Source organism: Spermophilus citellus (assembly GCF_964194105.1).
Source record: "Spermophilus citellus genome assembly, chromosome: 3".
Taxonomy (NCBI): domain Eukaryota; kingdom Metazoa; phylum Chordata; class Mammalia; order Rodentia; family Sciuridae; genus Spermophilus; species Spermophilus citellus.
Genome location: NC_138184.1, coordinates 67761220 through 67776409, shown reverse-complemented (window position 1 = coordinate 67776409; position 15190 = coordinate 67761220).

The following is a 15190-nucleotide window of genomic DNA, read 5'->3' as shown; positions in this document are numbered from 1 at the left end:
TTGGGTGAAAAAATATTTGCTGAGATTTCTGGAGACTCCTAATTTTTGGAAGCTTGGCAACCCCTTTCAATGAAAGTGTTTCTCCCCAGTCACTGCTTAGGGCTACATCCAGAGGAAACAGAACATAGAGATAGAACGTGAAACTGCTTTATTGTGTCAAGTTTCAAGAAGCTAGCACAAACCGTGTTTGATTTAGAGTTCCAAATACATCTATCAGTATAGGAGAAAACAGAGTGAAACGCCAAAATTCAAACTGTTACTGGAAACGAACGCTTCAACATAGAAGAACGAAATTTGGGGAACCAAGTGGGCTTAGTGTACTGATCATTACCTGAAAGTATCATCCAGTTTGGGTGAAAAAATAGTTGCTGAGATTTCTGGAGACTCGTAATTTTTGGAAGCTTGGCAACCCCTTTCAATGAAAGTGTTTCTCCCCAGTCACTGCTGAGGGTTACATCAAGAGGAAACAGAACATAGAGATAGAACATGAAACTGCTTTATTGTGTCAAGTTTCAAGATGCTAGCACAAACCATGTTTGATTTAGAGTTCCAAATACATCTATCAGTATAGGATAAAACAGAGTGAAACGCCAAAATTCAAACTGTTACTGGAAACGAACGCTTCAACATAAAAGAACGAAATTTGGGGAACCAAGTGGGCTTAGTGTACTGATCATTAACTGAAAGTGTCATCCAGTTTGGGTGAAAAAATAGTTGCTGAGATTTCTGGAGACTCGTAATTTTTGGAAGCTTGGCAACCCCTTTCAATGAAAGTGTTTCTCCCCAGTCACTGCTTAGGGCTACATCAAGAGGAAACAGAATATAGAGATAGAACGTGAAACTGCTTTATTGTGTCAAGTTTCAAGAAGCTAGCACAAACCGTGTTTGATTTAGAGTTCAAAATACATCTATCAGTATAGGATAAAACAGAGTGAAACGCCAAAATTCAAACTGTTACTGGAAACGAACGCTTCAACATAGAAGAACGAAATTTGGGGAACCAAGTGGGCTTAGTTTACTGATCATTACCTGAAAGTATCATCCAGTTTGGGTGAAAAAATAGCTGCTGAGTTTTCTGGAGACTCCTAATTTTTGGAAGCTTGGCAACCCCTTTCAATGAAAGTGTTTCTCCCCAGTCACTGCTTAGGGCTACATCAAGAGGAAAAAGAACATAGAGATAGAACCTGAAACTGCTTTATTGTGTCAAGTTTCAAGAAGCTAGCACAAACCGTGTTTGATTTAGAGTTCCAAATACATCTATCAGTATAGGAGAAAACAGAGTGAAACGCCAAAATTCAGACTGTTACTGGAAACGAACGCTTCAACATAGAAGAACGAAATTTGGGGAACCAAGTGGGCTTAGTGTACTGATCATTACCTGAAAGTATCATCCAGTTTGGGTGAAAAAATAGTTGCTGAGATTTCTGGAGACTCGTAATTTTTGGAAGCTTGGCAACCCCTTTCAATGAAAGTGTTTCTCCCCAGTCACTGCTGAGGGTTACATCAAGAGGAAAGAGAACATAGAGATAGAGCATGAAACTGCTTTATTGTGTCAAGTTTCAAGAAGCTAGCACAAACCGTGTTTGATTTAGAGTTCCAAATGCATCTACCAATATAGGAGAAAACGGAGTGAAACGCCAAAATTCAGACTGTTACTGGAAACGAACGCTTCAACATAGAAGAATGACATTTGGGGAACCAAGTGGGCTTAGTGTCCTGATCATTACCTGAAAGTATCATCAAGTTTGGGTGAAAAAATAGTTGTTGAGATTTCTGGAGACTCGTAATTTTTGGAAGCTTGACAACCCCTTTCAATGAAACTGTTTCTCCCCAGTCACTGCTTAGGGCTACATCAAGAGGAAACAGAACATAGAGATAGAACGTGAATCTGCTTTATTGTGTCAAGTTTCAAGAAGCTAGCACAAACCGTGTTTGATTTAGAGTTCCAAATACATCTACCAATATAGGAGAAAACAGAGTGAAATGCCAAAGTTCAAACTGTTACTGGAAACGAACGCTTCAACATAGAAGAACGAAATTTGGGGAACCAAGTGGGCTTAGTGTACTGATCATTACCTGAAAGTATCATCCAGTTTGGGTGAAAAAATAGTTGCTGAGATTTCTGGAGACCTGTAATTTTTGGAAGCTTGGCAACCCCTTTCAATGAAAGTGTTTCTCCCCAGTCACTGCTTAGGGCTACATCAAGAGGAAACAGAACATAGAGATAGAACGTGAAACTGCTTTATTGTGTCAAGTTTCAAGAAGCTAGCACAAACCGTGTTTGATTTAGAGTTCCAAATACATCTATCAGTATAGGAGAAAACAGAGTGAAATGCCAAAATTCAGACTGTTACTGGAAACGAACGCTTCAACATAGAAGAACGAAATTTGGGGAACCAAGTGGGCTTAGTGTACTGATCATTACCTGAAAGTGTCATCCCGTTTGGGTGAAAAAATAGTTGCTGAAATTTCTGGAGACTCGTAATTTTTGGAAGCTTGGCAACCCCTTTCAATGAAAGTGTTTCTCCCCAGTCACTGCTTAGGGCTACATCAAGAGGAAAAAGAACATAGAGATAGAACCTGAAACTGCTTTATTGTGTCAAGTTTCAAGAAGCTAGCACAAACCCTGTTTGATTTAGAGTTCCAAATACATCTATCAGTATAGGAGAAAACAGAGTGAAACGCCAAAATTCAAACTGTTACTGGAAATGAACGCTTCAACATAGAAGAACGAAATTTGGGGAACCAAGTGGGCTTAGTTTACTGATCATTACCTGAAAGTGTCATCCAGTTTGGGTGAAAAAATAGCTGCTGAGTTTTCTGGAGACTCGTATTTTTTGGAAGCTTGGCAACCCCTTTCAATGAAAGTGTTTCTCCCCAGTCACTGCTTAGGGCTACATCAAGAGGAAAAAGAACATAGAGATAGAACCTGAAACTGCTTTATTGTGTCAAGTTTCAAGAAGCTAGCACAAACCGTGTTTGATTTAGAGTTCCAAATACATCTATCAGTATAGGAGAAAACAGAGTGAAACGCCAAAATTCAGACTGTTACTGGAAACGAACGCTTCAACATAGAAGAACGAAATTCGGGGAACCAAGTGGGCTTAGTGTCCAAATCATTACCTGAAAGTATCATCCAGTTTGGGTGAAAAAATATTTGCTGAGATTTCTGGAGACTCCTAATTTTTGGAAGCTTGGCAACCCCTTTCAATGAAAGTGTTTCTCCCCAGTCACTGCTTAGGGCTACATCCAGAGGAAACAGAATATAGAGATAGAACGTGAAACTGCTTTATTGTGTCAAGTTTCAAGAAGCTAGCACAAACCGTGTTTGATTTAGAGTTCCAAATACATCTATCAGTATAGGAGAAAACAGAGTGAAACGCCAAAATTCAAACTGTTACTGGAAACGAACGCTTCAACATAGAAGAACGAAATTTGGGGAACCAAGTGGGCTTAGTGTACTGATCATTACCTGAAAGTATCATCCAGTTTGGGTGAAAAAATAGTTGCTGAGATTTCTGGAGACTCGTAATTTTTGGAAGCTTGGCAACCCCTTTCAATGAAAGTGTTTCTCCCCAGTCACTGCTTAGGGCTACATCAAGAGGAAACAGAACATAGAGATAGAACATGAATCTGCTTTATTGTGTCAAGTTTCAAGAAGCTAGCACAAACCGTGTTTGATTTAGAGTTCCAAATACATCTACCATTATAGGAGAAAACAGAGTGAAACGCCAAAATTCAAACTGTTACTGGAAACGAACGCTTCAACATAGAAGAACGAAATTTGGGGAACCAAGTGGGCTTAGTGTACTGATAATTACCTGAAAGTATCATCCAGTTTGGGTGAAAAAATATTTGCTGAGATTTCTGGAGACTCCTAATTTTTGGAAGCTTGGCAACCCCTTTCAATGAAAGTGTTTCTCCCCAGTCACTGCTTAGGGTTACATCCAGAGGAAACAGAACATAGAGATAGAACGTGAAACTGCTTTATTGTGTCAAGTTTCAAGAAGCTAGCACAAACCGTGTTTGATTTAGAGTTCCAAATACATCTATCAGTATAGGAGAACACAGAGTGAAACGCCAAAATTCAAACTGTTACTGGAAACGAACGCTTCAACATAGAAGAACGAAATTTGGGGAACCAAGTGGGCTTAGTGTACTGATCATTACCTGAAAGTATCATCCAGTTTGGGTGAAAAAATAGTTGCTGAGATTTCTGGAGACTCGTAATTTTTGGAAGCTTGGCAACCCCTTTCAATGAAAGTGTTTCTCCCCAGTCACTGCTGAGGGTTACATCAAGAGGAAACAGAACATAGAGATAGAACGTGAAACTGCTTTATTGTGTCAAGTTTCAAGATGCTAGCACAAACCATGTTTGATTTAGAGTTCCAAATACATCTATCAGTATAGGATAAAACAGAGTGAAACGCCAAAATTCAAACTGTTACTGGAAACGAACGCTTCAACATAAAAGAACGAAATTTGGGGAACCAAGTGGGCTTAGTGTACTGATCATTACCTGAAAGTGTCATCCAGTTTGGGTGAAAAAATAGTTGCTGAGATTTCTGGAGACTCGTAATTTTTGGAAGCTTGGCAACCCCTTTCAATGAAAGTGTTTCTCCCCAGTCACTGCTTAGGGCTACATCAAGAGGAAACAGAATATAGAGATAGAACGTGAAACTGCTTTATTGTGTCAAGTTTCAAGAAGCTAGCACAAACCGTGTTTGATTTAGAGTTCAAAATACATCTATCAGTATAGGATAAAACAGAGTGAAACGCCAAAATTCAAACTGTTACTGGAAACGAACGCTTCAACATAGAAGAACGAAATTTGGGGAACCAAGTGGGCTTAGTTTACTGATCATTACCTGAAAGTGTCATCCAGTTTGGGTGAAAAAATAGCTGCTGAGTTTTCTGGAGACTCCTAATTTTTGGAAGCTTGGCAACCCCTTTCAATGAAAGTGTTTCTCCCCAGTCACTGCTTAGGGCTACATCAAGAGGAAAAAGAACATAGAGATAGGACCTGAAACTGCTTTATTGTGTCAAGTTTCAAGAAGCTAGCACAAACCGTGTTTGATTTAGAGTTCCAAATACATCTATCAGTATAGGAGAAAACAGAGTGAAACGCCAAAATTCAGACTGTTACTGGAAACGAACGCTTCAACATAGAAGAACGAAATTTGGGGAACCAAGTGGGCTTAGTGTACTGATCATTATCTGAAGTATCATCCAGTTTGGGTGAAAAAATAGTTGCTGAGATTTCTGGAGACTCGTAATTTTTGGAAGCTTGGCAACCCCTTTCAATGAAAGTGTTTCTCCCCAGTCACTGCTGAGGGTTACATCAAGAGGAAAGAGGACATAGAGATAGAGCATGAAACTGCTTTATTGTGTCAAGTTTCAAGAAGCTAGCACAAACCGTGTTTGATTTAGAGTTCCAAATGCATCTACCAATATAGGAGAAAACGGAGTGAAACGCCAAAATTCAGACTGTTACTGGAAACGAACGCTTCAACATAGAAGAATGACATTTGGGGAACCAAGTGGGCTTAGTGTCCTGATCATTACCTGAAAGTATCATCAAGTTTGGGTGAAAAAATAGTTGTTGAGATTTCTGGAGACTCGTAATTTTTGGAAGCTTGACAACCCCTTTCAATGAAACTGTTTCTCCCCAGTCACTGCTTAGGGCTACATCAAGAGGAAACAGAACATAGAGATAGAACGTGAATCTGCTTTATTGTGTCAAGTTTCAAGAAGCTAGCACAAACCGTGTTTGATTTAGAGTTCCAAATACATCTACCAATATAGGAGAAAACAGAGTATAATGCCAAAGTTCAAACTGTTACTGGAAACGAACGCTTCAACATAGAAGAACGAAATTTGGGGAACCAAGTGGGCTTAGTGTACTGATCATTACCTGAAAGTATCATCCAGTTTGGGTGAAAAAATCGTTGCTGAGATTTCTGGAGACTCGTAATTTTTGGAAGCTTGGCAACCCCTTTCAATGAAAGTGTTTCTCCCCAGTCACTGCTTAGGGCTACATCAAGAGGAAACAGAACATAGAGATAGAACGTGAAACTGCTTTATTGTGTCAAGTTTCAAGAAGCTAGCACAAACCGTGTTTGATTTAGAGTTCCAAATACATCTATCAGTATAGGAGAAAACAGAGTGAAACGCCAAAATTCAGACTGTTACTGGAAACGAACGCTTCAACATAGAAGAACGAAATTTGGGGAACCAAGTGGGCTTAGTGTCCTGATCATTACCTGAAAGTATCATCCAGTTTGGGTGAAAAAATAGTTGCTGAGATTTCTGGAGACTCGTAATTTTTGGAAGCTTGGCAACCCCTTTCAATGAAAGTGTTTTTCCCCAATCAATGCTTATGGCTACATCAAGAGGAAACAGAACATAGAGATAGAACGTGAAACTGCTTTATTGTGTCAAGTTTCAAGAAGCTAGCACAAACCGTGTTTGATTTAGAGTTCCAAATACATCTATCAGTATAGGAGAACACAGAGTGAAACGCCAAAATTCAAACTGTTACTGGAAACGAACGCTTCAACATAAAAGAACGAAATTTGGGGAACCAAGTGGGCTTAGTGTACTGATCATTACATGAAATTGTCATCCCGTTTGGGTGAAAAAATAGTTGCTGAGATTTCTGGAGACTCGTAATTTTTGGAAGCTTGGCAACCCCTTTCAATGAAAGTGTTTCTCCCCAGTCACTGCTTAGGGCTACATCAAGAGGAAAAAGAACATAGAGATAGAACCTGAAACTGCTTTATTGTGTCAAGTTTCAAGAAGCTAGCACAAACCGTGTTTGATTTAGAGTTCCAAATACATCTATCAGTATAGGAGAAAACAGAGTGAAATGCCAAAATTCAGACTTTTACTGGAAACGAACGCTTCAACATAGAAGAACGAAATTTGGGGAACCAAGTGGGCTTAGTGTCCTGATCATTACCTGAAAGTATCATCCAGTTTGGGTGAAAAAATAGTTGTTGAGATTTCTGGAGACTCGTAATTTTTGGAACCTTGACAACCCCTTTCAATGAAAGTGTTTCTCCCCAGTCACTGCTTAGGGCTACATCAAGAGGAAACAGAACATAGAGATAGAACGTGAATCTGCTTTATTGTGTCAAGTTTCAAGAAGCTAGCACAAACCGTGTTTGATTTAGAGTTCCAAATACATCTACCAATATAGGAGAAAACAGAGTGAAACGCCAAAATTCAAACTGTTACTGGAAACGAACACTTCAACATAGAAGAACGAAATTTGGGGAACCAAGTGGGCTTAGTGTACTGATCATTACCTGAAAGTATCATCCAGTTTGGGTGAAAAAATAGTTGCTGAGATTTCTGGAGACTCCTAATTTTTGGAAGCTTGGCAACCCCATTCAATGAAAGTGTTTCTCCCCAGTCACTGCTTAGGGCTACATCAAGAGGAAACAGAACATAGAGATAGAACGTGAAACTGCTTTATTGTGTCAAGTTTCAAGAAGCTAGCACAAACCGTGTTTTATTTAGAGTTCCAAATACACCTATCAGTATAGGAGAAAACAGAGTGAAACGCCAAAATTCAAACTGTTACTGGAAACGAACGCTTCAACATAGAAGAACGAAATTTGGGGAACCAAGTGGGCTTAGTGTACTGATGATTACCTGTAAGTGTCATCCAGTTTGGGTGAAAAAATAGTTGCTGAGATTTCTGGAGATTCGTAATTTTTGGAAGCTTGGCAACCCCTTTCAATGAAAGTGTTTCTCCCCAGTCACTGCTTAGGGCTACATCAAGAGGAAAAAGGACATAGAGATAGAACCTGAAACTGCTTTATTGTGTCAAGTTTCAAGAGGCTAGCACAAACCGTGTTTGATTTAGAGTTCCAAATACATCTATTAGTATAGGAGAAAACAGAGTGAAACGCCAAAATTCAGACTGTTACTGGAAACGAACGCTTCAACATAGAAGAACGAAATTTGGGGAACCAAGTGGGCTTAGTGTACTGATCATTACCTGAAAGTATCATCCAGTTTGGGTGAAAAAATAGTTGCTGTGATTTCTGGAGACTCGTAATTTTTGGAAGCTTGGCAACCCCTTTCAATGAAAGTGTTTCTCCCCAGTCACTGCTGAGGGTTACATCAAGAGGAAAGAAAACATAAAGATAGAGCATGAAACTGCTTTATTGTGTCAAGTTTCAAGAAGCTAGCACAAACCGTGTTTGATTTAGAGTTCCAAATGCATCTACCAATATAGGAGAAAACGGAGTGAAACGCGAAAATTCAAACTGTTACCGGAAACAAACGCTTCAACATAAAAGAACGAGATTTGGGGAACCAAGTGGGCTTAGTGTACTGATCATTACGTGAAAGTATCATCCAGTTTGGGTGAAAAAATAGTTGCTGAGATTTCTGGAGACTCGTAATTTTTGGAAGCTTGGCAACCCCTTTCAATGAAAGTGTTTCTCCCCAGTCACTGTTTAGGGTTACATCAAGAGGAAACAGAACATAGAAATAGAACGTGAAACTGCTTTATTGTGTCAAGTTTCAAGAAGCTAGCACAAACCGTGTTTGATTTAGAGTTCCAAATACATCTATCAGTATAGGAGAAAACAGAGTGAAACGCCAAAATTCAAAATGATACTGGAAACGAACGCTTCAACATAGAAGAACGAAATTTGGGGAACCAAGTGGGCTTAGTGTACTGATCATTACCTGAAAGTATCATCCACTTTGGGTGAAAAAATAGTTGCTGAGATTTCTGGAGACTCGTAATTTTTGGAAGCTTGGCAACCCCTTTCAATGAAAGTGTTTCTCCCCAATCAATGCTTATGGCTACATCAAGAGAAAACAGAACATAGGAATAGAACGTGAAACTGCTTTATTGTGTCAAGTTTCAAGAAGCTAGCACAAACCGTGTTTGATTTAGAGTTCCAAATACATCTATCAGTATAGGATAAAACAGAGTGAAACGCCAAAATTCAAACTGTTACTGGAAACGAACGCTTCAATATAAAAGAACGAAATTTGGGGAACCAAGTGGGCTTAGTGTACTGATCATTACCTGAAAGTGTCATCCCGTTTGGGTGAAAAAATAGTTGCTGAGATTTCTGGAGACTCGTAATTTTTGGAAGCTTGGCAACCCCTTTCAATGAAAGTGTTTCTCCCCAGTCACTGCTTAGGGCTACATCAAGAGGAAACAGAACATAGAGATAGAACCTGAAACTGCTTTATTGTGTCAAGTTTCAAGAAGCTAGCACAAACCGTGTTTTATTTAGAGTTCCAAATACATCTATCAGTATAGGAGAAAACAGAGTGAAACGCCAAATTTCAAACTGTTACTGGAAACGAACGCTTCAACATAGAAGAACGAAATTTGGGGAACCAAGTGGGCTTAGTGTACTGATCATTACCTGAAAGTGTCATCCAGTTTGGGTGAAAAAATAGTTGCTGAGATTTCTGGAGATTCGTAATTTTTGGAAGCTTGGCAACCCCTTTCAATGAAAGTGTTTCTTCCCAGTCACTGCTTAGGGCTACATCAAGAGGAAACAGAATATAGAGATAGAATGTGAAACTGCTTTATTGTGTCAAGTTTCAAGAAGCTAGCACAAACCGTGTTTGATTTAGAGTTCCAAATACATCTATCAGTATAGGATAAAACAGAGTGAAACGCCAAAATTCAAACTGTTACTGGAAACGAACGCTTCAACATAGAAGAACGAAATTTGGGGAACCAAGTGGGCTTAGTTTACTGATCATTACCTGAAAGTGTCATCCAGTTTGGGTGAAAAAAATAGTTGCTGAGATTTCTGGAGACTCGTAATTTTTGGAAGCTTGGCAACCCCTTTCAATTAAAGTGTTTCTCCCCAGTCACTGCTTAGGGCTACATCAAGAGGAAAAAGACATAGAGATAGAACCTGAAACTGCTTTATTGTGTCAAGTTTCAAGAAGCTAGCACAAACCATGTTTGATTTAGAGTTCCAAATGCATCTACCAATATAGGAGAAAACGGAGTGAAACGCGAAAATTCAAACTGTTACCGGTAACGAACGCTTCAACATAAAAGAACGAGATTTGGGGAACCAAGTGGGCTTAGTGTACTGATCATTACGTGAAAGTATCATCCAGTTTGGGTGAAAAGATAGTTGCTGAGATTTCTGGAGACTCGTAATTTTTGGAAGCTTGGCAACCCCTTTCAATGAAAGTGTTTCTCCCCAGTCACTGCTTAGGGCTACATCAAGAGGAAAAAGAACATAGAGATAGAACCTGAAACTGCTTTATTGTGTCAAGTTTCAAGAAGCTAGCACAAACCGTGTTTGATTTAGAGTTCCAAATACATCTATCAGTATAGGAGAAAACAGAGTGAAACGCCAAAATTCAGACTGTTACTGGAAACGAACGCTTCAACATAGAAGAACGAAATTTGGGGAACCAAGTGGGCTTAGTGTACTGATCATTACCTGAAAGTATCATCAAGTTTGGGTGAAAAAATAGTTGTTGAGATTTCTGGAGACTCGTAATTTTTGGAAGCTTGGCAACCCCTTTCAATGAAAGTGTTTCTCCCCAGTCACTGCTTAGGGCTACATCAAGAGGAAACAGAACATAGAGATAGAACGTGAATCTGCTTTATTGTGTCAAGTTTCAAGAAACTAGCACAAACCGTGTTTGATTTAGAGTTCCAAATACATCTATCAGTATAGGAGAAAACAGAGTGAAACGCCAAAGTTCAAACTGTTACTGGAAACGAACGCTTCAACATAGAAGAACGAAATTTGGGGAACCAAGTGGGCTTAGTGTACTGATCATTACCTGAAAGTGTCATCCCGTTTGGGTGAAAAAATAGTTGCTGAGATTTCTGGAGACTCGTAATTTTTGGAAGCTTGGCAACCCCTTTCAATGAAAGTGTTTCTCCCCAGTCACTGCTTAGGGCTACATCAAGAGGAAAAAGAACATAGAGATAGAACCTGAAACTGCTTTATTGTGTCAAGTTTGAAGAAGCTAGCACAAACCGTGTTTGATTTAGAGTTCCAAATACATCTATCAGTATAGGAGAAAACAGAGTGAAACGCCAAAATTCAGACTATTACTGGAAACGAACGCTTCAACATAGAAGAACGAAATTTGGGGAACCAAGTGGGCTTAGTGTCCTGATCATTACCTGAAAGTATCATCAAGTTTGGGTCAAAAAATAGTTGTTGAGATTTCTGGAGACTCGTAATTTTTGGAAGCTTGACAACCCCTTTCAATGAAAGTGTTTCTCCCCAGTCACTGCTTAGGGCTACATCAAGAGGAAACAGAACATAGAGATAGAACGTGAAACTGCTTTATTGTGTCAAGTTTGAAGAAGCTAGCACAAACCCTGTTTGATTTAGAGTTCCAAATACATCTACCAATATAGGAGAAAACAGAGTGAAACGCCAAAATTCAAACTGTTACTGGAAACGAACGCTTCAACATAGAAGAACGAAATTTGGGGAACCAAGTGGGCTTAGTGTATTGATCATTACCTGAAAGTATCATCCAGTTTGGGTGAAAAAATAGTTGCTGAGATTTCTTCAGACTCGTAATTTTTGGAAGCTTGGCAACCCCTTTCAATGAAAGTGTTTCTCCCCAGTCACTGCTGAGGGTTACATCAAGAGGAAACAGAACATAGAGATATAACGTGAAACTGTTTTATTGTGTCAAGTTTCAAGAAGCTAGCACAAACCGTGTTTGATTTAGAGTTCCAAAGACATCTATCAGTATAGGATAAAACAGAGTGAAACGCCAAAATTCAAACTGTTACTGAAACGAAGGCTTCAACATAAAAGAACGAAATTTGGGGAACCAAGTGGGCTTAGTGTACTGATCATTACCTGAAAGTGTCATCCAGTTTGGGTGAAAAAATAGTTGCTGAGATTTCTGGAGACTCGTAATTTTTGGAAGCTTGGCAACCCCTTTCAATGAAAGTGTTTCTCCCCAGTCACTGCTGAGGGTTACATCAAGAGGAAACAGAACATAGAGATAGAACGTGAAACTGCTTTATTGTGTCAAGTTTCAAGATGCTAGCACAAACCATGTTTGATTTAGAGTTCCAAATACATATATCAGTATAGGATAAAACAGAGTGAAACGCCATAATTCAGACTGTTACTGGAAACGAACGCTTCAACATAGAAGAACGAAATTTGGGGAACCAAGTGGGCTTAGTGTACTGATCATTACCTGAAAGTATCATCCAGTTTGGGTGAAAAAATAGTTGCTGAGATTTCTGGAGACTCGTAATTTTTGGAAGCTTGGCAACCCCTTTCAATGAAACTGTTTCTCCCCAGTCACTGCTGAGGGTTACATCAAGAGGAAAGAGAACATAGAGATAGAGGATGAAACTGCTTTATTGTGTCAAGTTTCAAGAAGCTAGCAGAAACCGTGTTTGATTTAGAGTTCCAAATGCATCTACCAATATAGGAGAAAACGGAGTGAAACGCGAAAATTCAAACTGTTACCGGAAACGAACGCTTCAATATAAAAGAACGAGATTTGGGGAACCAAGTGGGCTTAGTGTACTGATCATTACGTGAAAGTTTCATCCAGTTTGGGTGAAAAAATAGTTGCTGAGATTTCTGGAGACTCGTAATTTTTGGAAGCTTGGCAACCCCTTTCAATGAAAGTGTTTCTCCCCAGTCACTGCTTAGGGCTACATCAAGAGGAAAAAGAACATAGAGATAGAACCTGAAACTGCTTTATTGTGTCAAGTTTCAAGAAGCTAGCACAAACCCTGATTGTTTTAGAGTTCCAAATACATCTATCAGTATAGGAGAACACAGAGTGAAACACCAAAATTCAAACTGTTACTGGAAACGAACGCTTCAACATAGAAGAACGAAATTTGGGGAACCAAGTGGGCTTAGTGTACTGATCATTACCTGAAAGTGTCATCCAGTTTGGGTGAAAAAATAGTTGCTTAGATTTTTGGAGACTCGTAATTTTTGGAAGCTTGGCAACCCCTTTCAATGAAAGTGTTTCTCCCCAGTCACTGTTTAGGGTTACATCAAGAGGAAACAGAACATAGAAATAGAACGTGAAACTGCTTTATTGTGTCAAGTTTCAAGAACCTAGCACAAACCGTGTTTGATTTAGAGTTCCAAATACATATATCAGTATAGGAGAACACAGAATGAAACGCCAAAATTCAAACTGTTACTGGAAACGAACGCTTCAATATAGAAGAATGAAATTTGGGGAACCAAGTGGGCTTAGTGTACTGATCATTACCTGAAAGTGTCATCCCGATTGGGTGAAAAAATAGTTGCTGAGATTTCTGGAGACTCGTAATTTTTGGAAGCTTGGCAACCCCTTTCAATGAAAGTGTTTCTCTCCAGTCACTGCTTAGGGCTACATCAAGAGGAAAAAGAACATAGAGATAGAACCTGAAACTGCTTTATTGTGTCAAGTTTCAAGAAGCTAGCACAAACCGTGTTTGATTTAGAGTTCCAAATACATCTATCAGTATAGGAGAAAACAGAGTGAAACGCCAAAATTCAGACTGTTACTGGAAACGAACGCTTCAACATAGAAGAACGAAATTTGGGGAACCAAGTGGGCTTAGTGTACTGATCATTACCTGAAAGTATCATCAAGTTTGGGTGAAAAAATAGTTGTTGAGATTTCTGGAGACTCGTAATTTTTGGAAGCTTCACAACCCCTTTCAATGAAACTGTTTCTCCCCAGTCACTGCTTAGGGCTACATCAAGAGGAAACAGAACATAGAGATAGAACGTGAATCTGCTTTATTGTGTCAAGTTTCAAGAAGCTAGCACAAACCGTGTTTGATTTAGAGTTCCAAATACATCTACCAATATAGGAGAAAACAGAGTGAATCGCCAAAGTTCAAACTGTTACTGGAAACGAATTCTTCAACATAGAAGAACGAAATTTGGGGAACCAAGTGGGCTTAGTGTACTGATCATTACCTGAAAGTGTCATCCCGTTTGGGTGAAAAAATAGTTGCTGAGATTTCTGGAGACTCATATTTTTTGGAAGCTTGGCAACCCATTTCAATGAAAGTGTTTCTCCCCAGTCACTGCTGAGGGTTACATCAAGAGGAAACAGAACATAGAGATATAACGTGAAACTGTTTTATTGTGTCAAGTTTCAAGAAGCTAGCACAAACCGTGTTTGATTTAGAGTTCCAAAGACATCTATCAGTATAGGATAAAACAGAGTGAAACGCCAAAATTCAAACTGTTACTGGAAACGAAGGCTTCAACATAAAAGAACGAAATTTGGGGAACCAAGTGGGCTTAGTGTACTGATCATTACCTGAAAGTGTCATCCAGTTTGGGTGAAAAAATAGTTGCTGAGATTTCTGGAGACTCGTAATTTTTGGAAGCTTGGCAACCCCTTTCAATGAAAGTGTTTCTCCCCAGTCACTGCTTAGGGCTACATCAAGAGGAAAAAGAACATAGAGATAGAACCTAAAACTGCTTTATTGTGTCAAGTTTCAAGAAGCTAGCACAAACCGTGTTTGATTTAGAGTTCCAAAACATCTATCAGTATAGGAGAAAACAGAGTGAAACGCAAAAATTCAGACTGTTACTGGAAACGAACGCTTCAACATAGAAGAACGAAATTTGGGAAACCAAGTGGGCTTAGTGTCCTGATCATTACCTGAAAGTATCATCAAGTTTGTGTGAAAAAATAGTTGTTGAGATTTCTGGAGATTCGTAATTTTTGGAAGCTAGACAACCCCTTTCAATGAAAGTGTTTTTCCCCAGTCACTGCTTAGGGCTACATCAAGAGGAATAGAACATAGAGATAGAACGTGAATCTGCTTTATTGTGTCAAGTTTCAAGAAGCTAGCACAAACCGTGTTTGATTTAGAGTTCCAAATACATCTACCAATATAGGAGAAAACAGAGTGAAACGCCAAAATTAAAACTGTTACTGGAAACGAACGCTTCAACATAGAAGAATGAAATTTGGGGAACCAAGTGGGCTTAGTGTACTGATCATTACCTGAAAGTATCATCCAGTTTGGGTGAAAAAATAGTTGCTGAGATTTCTGGAGACTCGTAATTTTTGGAAGCTTGGCAACCCCTTTCAATGAAAGTGTTTCTCCCCAGTCACTGCTGAGGGTTACATCAAGAGGAAACAGAACATAGAGATAGAACGTGAAACTGCTTTATTGTGTCAAGTTTCAAGAAGCTAGCACAAACCGTGT